We start from the raw sequence: 6,539 nt of genomic DNA, 5'->3' as shown, positions 1-6,539 counted from the left end.
TAGACAACTACGCCGAAATCGGTGTAAAGCGTAATAGTTTCCCGAGCCGTAGTGAAAGATATTCAGCAGAGAAGGGAATGGAAAGAGGTTCTCGTTATGACATAGATGAAGGAAGCCAACAGTCACCGAAAGAAAGGAGCATAGAGGAAGTCTTTTTTTTTTTAAATGGGGGTTATCATCAACGGGAGATTAATAAAAGCAGAAGAGGAAATAACCGCATGCTGCCGGTGGGATCCGAACCCACGACCTCCTAATTTTGCGTCCGGTGCTCTACCAACTGAGCTACGGCGACCGCTACCCAATATTCTGCTTTCGGCGGTATTTTTGTGTAGTGTAACTGAACCTTAATAGCGTTCACCAGCACCACCCTCGTCCATAGCGGCGGACGTAGTACGTCCTGTATTACCGCGAGTGCTACGCAGGGACATGATCGAACGGTGAGGGCGGTGAGGATATTAAGTGAAAGATAGCTCACTGAAAAAGGTAAGGTTGGTTGGAAACCAGCCAGAAATTTCGATGGGTGTATTCTGGCCCCGGTACGTTATGGAAAAGACCCGTATTTAGGTATTGAGTTATTACTGTATGTTCCTGTGCAGTTCCGCGCAGTTTTAACGTTCGGAGTCATGAAGCAATAGCGATATTTAACTAATTTTTATAATGCAGTAACCGTAGTTATCTTATTAAGCCTTCCGTTTCTTTTGCATTTCTGCAAGGTAGGTTCCGCTAATTCTTAGCCGGCGTCTTCGTTTCATGGTTAACGAACAAGTAGCGTACGTCTCACACGGAAAGTAAAATCGGTACTTAGTGACCAGTTATCTAGTGTGCCCGGCTGTAAGCTGAAGTAAACAGATGCTGTTGGCGGTTATTCCTTTGGAACGGCATCCCACGTAAGGAGGAATACATTAAGTTTAAATTCACAAAGTAGCTCATTAGAATCTTGCTGTGCTCCTAGGTATTTGAAATTACTGAAGAATTTCATTCCCAAAGTCACTGAGCGTGAAATGCCTAAGAGCATGCGTTCTTAAACAGCATCTTTCGTTTTAGAGATTTTTTGGCTTCTTCCAGCCTGTAAAAAAAAAAAAAGAAAACGCTTTAAATCAACGCATTCATTCTTCATCAGCGCAATTAATTCTTTCGATAGGAACTCTGAAACTTGAGATTACTAATTCTCCTTAGTCGTGTGGTTTAGTGCACGATGATGAAAAATGTCATTACTTCCATAGTACGCGGCGTCCGACTAATTTCGTGCAAGAACTCATAATCCCTCTTGCATTCTTTCTTATTTCCTGCTCACACTTTTGGGTGACGTCACGTAGGGGCAAATTCTACCAGGAACTGCAAATTCGACACCGAGATTTCAACAGTTTCGTGCACTACAGAATGAAATTTGTCTGTCAGAGAATGCCGCTGACATCTCTTGAATGAAGTGCATGGCGCGTTATACCGACCATGCTTTCTTACATTAATTAATCTCCCTTTAGTCGTCGTGCCTCCCGTAGACGGGACGCGAGCTCCTATTTCCCGGCGATTGTTTTCGATATCTATTCTCTGGCTCTTTGTTATTGGTCAGCCCTACAGTTGATCTCGAGTAACGTTGCACTGGCTGGTCACGAGCCCTGATGTCACAGGCGGCGTATATGCAATTTACTCAATGGTAGATACGAATCATATTGCAGCTAAAGAACTAAATGAGTGAATAATGTTTGCAGAATATAATAGACAATATAATGCAATGGTTCTACACTGATGAAATCGAGGCGCGTTCGTAAAAAAAAACAGCAGCCGCAACTCGGGCATCCTTTGACTTGAGTAGGATCAACTATACAAGTGAAAATAGCACCACGTCCACTCCGTACTAGGATTACACATATTCTTGGCTTGATACGGGAATACGTCGTTTATTACTGAAAATAGAAAAGTAGGCTAATCTTGACGAGGAAGCAAGAATGCGGCCATACCGAGATTTGTCGCTCGCAGGAAATAGTGTCTTATTTCTATTATTTTTTAATTGTAGACAATGTGTTTTCGACTTCTCGGTTTGATGTGTAATATAATTATTCCTGTACTCTTTTACTCACATGCGTCGAAGTTATCAGTACAATCCCACTGCAGTGTACTAGTCTTGCTGTTGGGAACGTATACAAAAAAGAAAAGGAAGACGTGGCTTCGCATAAACTAAATACTGCACGGCGCATAAGAACAGCGTATACCCAGACAACATATGAAATAAGGAGAAACTAGTGTGCATAAAGGCGCTGAACAAATGAAAATGCAGCATATCAACACGGAACTCAATCGCAGAGATTCGTCCACCTAAGGATTCGCGTTATCGCATGCACACGTTATTCACAGAGGCTGCTATCTATGTCAGACGTCCACTCCAAGTTGCCCGAATAGAGGCCACACGTGCTTCAAGGTTAGGCTTCAGTGACGCTCCGTGATAGATACAGCTCCATGTCGCAGCCCGGGGCTAATTGATTTTTCCTCTCCTACTCGCCTAGCCGTTTACTGATAAGGGCACATACTGTAGCTGTCTCTCTTCGATTAAAGGGCTCAAGTGATACACAGTGCTCATCACCGCTCACTGACTGCTCTGTCGAGCACCGTTGAAAACTCGCGGAGAACAAATATCACCTTAAGCGGGGCCTGCACGGAGTTGACGTTGGCAATCACTCCTCCGAGGAAATTTGCGTGCTCTGCCCGCTAATTCTTACTTTCCGAGGGCGATAGCAGAATGGAATGGTTTACCAGCATCTATCTTACCGTCCAGTACATTAACAAAGTTCGAAAAAGCTATCTCCATTTCACACTAAAAATTGCTTTGTTGTTGTTGTTGTTGTTGTTTTTTGAATGTCATATGCCTAACCACTTCGTGATTACATCTCGCCTAAGATGAAGGCCGGGATTGTAGAAAAGTTTTCCTTTTTCCTTTTCAGTGTGAAATAACTGTACGTTTTTAAAGTGAATGTTTACTAACACTACTTCTGTAAAAAAAAAAGGGGAAAACATTACGCTGCAAGAAATATGATTGTGTAGACGGCGATGACTTTTTATTTTTGTATTTCTGTATAATGAAAAGGAGACCTGTTACGCCCCACCACTGTAACTACCCCACGGCCAACAGTATTTGCAAATAAAAAAAAAAGGATGCCACGATGGAGAAAAGCAGCGCTAAAAAGACGCGGACAAAGACGAGACGACAAGGACGGGTGCTTGTCGCCCGTCGCGCCCGTCTTTGTACGCGTCTTATTTTTTAGCGCTGCTTTTCTGGAAAGTATGTACCAACACGCCCAACTCGCTGCATTAACCAAATGCCACGATGCACGGTGCTCGCGGCCCGCTGCGTTTTGCTGCGCCTCGCCATAGCCGACAAGGTCATTTCATTCCCCTTTTCTTCGAGCTCCTCGCTGCACACGGCCCCCTTCGAGCGCGTTCTGTTTCTCTACACCTATATCCGGTTTACCTTGCATTTCCGCAGTAAGGCTGCATGATTAGAACGTTTTGGTGGTGCGTTTGATGTGTTTTACGGTATCTATAGGTCAGCTGGTATCACAAGGCCAAGCGGCCGAAACCTAAAACCTAGACAGTTTCCTTCCACCAGAAGGGCGCCATCATAAAAGCCTTCGGCGTGGATTAAAGGTGCACTAAAGAGGAATCTGAACTCGTCTTTTTTACCGCGGGAACTCTATCTACACGTTCCAGGCATTCTTATAAAATGCGAATTATTGTCCTGTGCGGCCCATTACCCTAATTAAAACGTCCCTGCTCCCGCCTTTTTTGAACTCAACGCGGTAGGTAGGCGGAGTCAACCAACGCGTGGAGTGCCGTTCACGCGTGGAGTCCAGTGGCGGCTTCGCTTTCGCTTTTATTTTGTTTTTTTAGGTTTCTGTGAATAAAAAGTTTCAGTCGCAGACAATATAGCCGCAAATTAGGCCGACAGAAATAAAAAAAAATACACGTGAACTCTTTGATTTACGTGTCACTCCGCCGATGGCAGAGCGGCAAGCCGCCACGGGACTAGCTGACACGTTGGTTGACTCCTACCTACCGCGCTGAGTTGAAAAAAAAAAAAGGCGGGAGCCGGGACGTTTATTGCGATTTAATTAGGGCAATTGGCCGCACAGGACAATAATTAGAAGTTTCTAAGAATGTCCGGAACGTGTAGACAGAGTTCCCGCGGTAAAAGGACGAGTTCAGATTCCTCTTTAGTGCACCTTTAACCATTTTTTCACAGGGCACTTCTGCAATGCGCAGAAGTGCTGTGGACTGCGTGCTGATGAGTTTTGCGGTGAAGCCAAACTGTCCGGCGTCGCGTCGGCGTCTGTGTGATGTCTCCTCCTGCGAGCCGCGGCAGGTTGTGTTTAAAGGGATTTCCCTCTCTCCACATTTGCCAAGGTGAAGGGAGGGAAATCTCTGCTCTTCTAGTGGAGAGCAGGGAGAGGCCGGGCCGAGAGAGACTCAGCAGGAATGAAAATGACAAAGAATGACTCAGCAAAAATTAATATAATAGAAGCGATGACAAAAACAAATGGAATAAGAATAGAATCAGAAATGGAGAAGAACAAAATTGGACTAGACTGGCGAGCGAAAAAAAATTTCTATCACATTTCGTCCGCATCAATACCATTGATCGCTTCTAAATTTTTTTTTTTTAAATTCGACGAAATTTCGTCTGTTTAAGTATCGCAGCGGAACTAAAAATTGAACGGGTCAAGAAATGATGAAACTACGTTTCGGGACCGGCTTCTTGATTATAATCAAAGGACCGCATGGCTCCAAGAACTTTGGGCTTAGCGACAGAGGAACCTTTACGGGTACCGAACCGTCAAGTCTTGGGCGGTTTTTTTTTTTTTTGACACTGTCGGCGGTCGCAGTTCTTTGCTCGACTTCGTTGTCGATCATTTGGATTTGGAAGTGGCGGAATTAGCGATTGTAAATTTGCAAATTAACTTCGCAAATCAAACAAACCGCAGCGACAGTCACTTCGGACGGCATTTATTCTAACCGGCATTGTCATCTTCATTTAAGAGCCGCTGCGCAGTGTCGGCATCAGGTTAGCGGATTGTATCGCAACGCAGAGTTTGCAAGGTCTAACCAGGAGCTCGTTAACTAGTCAACGAAACGCCGTCCACACACCTGTTGGGATTAAGATGGAGCGCCTAGCTTGACCGCAATTCGCATACTCGGCACACGCCTGCGCTGTGGCATCAAAATTGTCTCGACAGAAGCGTGCAATGTTGCGTACGCTGGAGCCATAGTTGGCAGCTCTCCCAAGTCTGAGTTCACACTCTTGTGCAACACACCTCGACAGATTGAGGCCACCTTACATCCTTCATTGTTGTCACTGACAGTGTTGCTTTGCTGAAGTCAGCTTTGCGCAATGTAACTGACCAATCCATCAATGCGCTGTCGTTAGTAATTTTTTGTGAATGTACTGATCTGTTTTGTATTCATTCAGTGCGTTGTTGCCCTCTCAAGTGCAACTGCCTGAGAAACACTGACGAGAAAAACTTTCTTGTTCCCTAAGACGAGAACACATAAGGCCGCTGGAGGCCACGGTCGCCTCTACCAATCTTGCCATCCGTTGCGGCGACTGCGGTGAAGACAGTGATACGAAGTGCCCTCCGGTGTTCGGGGGCGCCGACGTAGACACAAAAATCAGCTTTGTCGTGAAACAACAGAAGCATACCTCATCGCTAGATCGCTCATCCCGTGGGTCGGTAAGCCATCGACCACGTTACCCCGGATCGAACTGAACTATCTAGATGGAACTCTTGTTGCCTCGTGAGGGCATCGCACGTGTTTGGTTTGATTCCTTTAAATATTCTTCCCTCGTTTTGTTTCCGTATCATGCTTTCTGCGCATGTGCCTGCTGGTATTTGGAGCTGTATAAGAACGAATGTTTCCAAATAAAAATTTAGTCGACAGTGCTTTAATGTGAGCTTTTTGCTTCGCACTGGGCGTTTTGAGCGGTTCAAGAATGCTAAACTTTCACCAACTTGCCCAGTTTTCGCTTGTGCTGAAGCCTACGGCTTTAGCCGCTTATTGGCTGGTAGCAGCTCTATAGCTTCCTCAGTGCTGCATGGCTTTAGTTGCGCATGCGCACGTGGCAGGGGACGGCTGTGATCATCGGCGTGTGACGAACGACGCGGCGGTATACAGCAGCGGGAAACGCAGATATGGGACCTCCTTGACATCCTCGCATGGCGCTAGAGCGACACGCTCAGGTGCGCGCCTCGCCGCGTCGGAAAGGCGCAAAATGGGTATAAAAGCCGACGCGCCTGGATGAGTCCCAGCCGGGGGAGCAGCCACAGATGTCCTACCGCGTGCACTGTCCCACAAACAGATCGCGTGCTCGACGTTGCGTCATGTTGAGCGCAGACGTATGCCTCCTGTTGTCTGTGTGCCGCACAAGCGTGTTATACCAGCTTCGGGGTGTTGTCACGTGGGGGTGAACAGCCGGAGATAAAAGCCTTGACATGAACGCTTTCGCAAAGCTATTGGGCTGGGCTCCGATGATAATTTTCTGAAGGAAATGA

The 6,539-nt window shown here is 46.2% G+C and overlaps 1 non-coding gene across 1 annotated transcript; it reads right to left on the bottom strand.

Annotated features, from left to right (window-relative positions):
* Window positions 1-219: 219 nt before the first annotated feature.
* Window positions 220-292, bottom strand: TRNAL-CAA (transfer RNA leucine (anticodon CAA)). The gene has a single exon. It is a non-coding gene; the product is annotated as a tRNA-Leu (tRNA).
* Between the last annotated feature and the right edge of the window lie 6,247 nt (window positions 293-6,539).

This window comes from Amblyomma americanum, chromosome 7 (genome assembly GCF_052857255.1).
Source record: "Amblyomma americanum isolate KBUSLIRL-KWMA chromosome 7, ASM5285725v1, whole genome shotgun sequence".
Taxonomy (NCBI): domain Eukaryota; kingdom Metazoa; phylum Arthropoda; class Arachnida; order Ixodida; family Ixodidae; genus Amblyomma; species Amblyomma americanum.
Note: the sequence above shows the minus strand (reverse complement) of the source record. Positions and strands in the feature narration are given on the sequence as shown.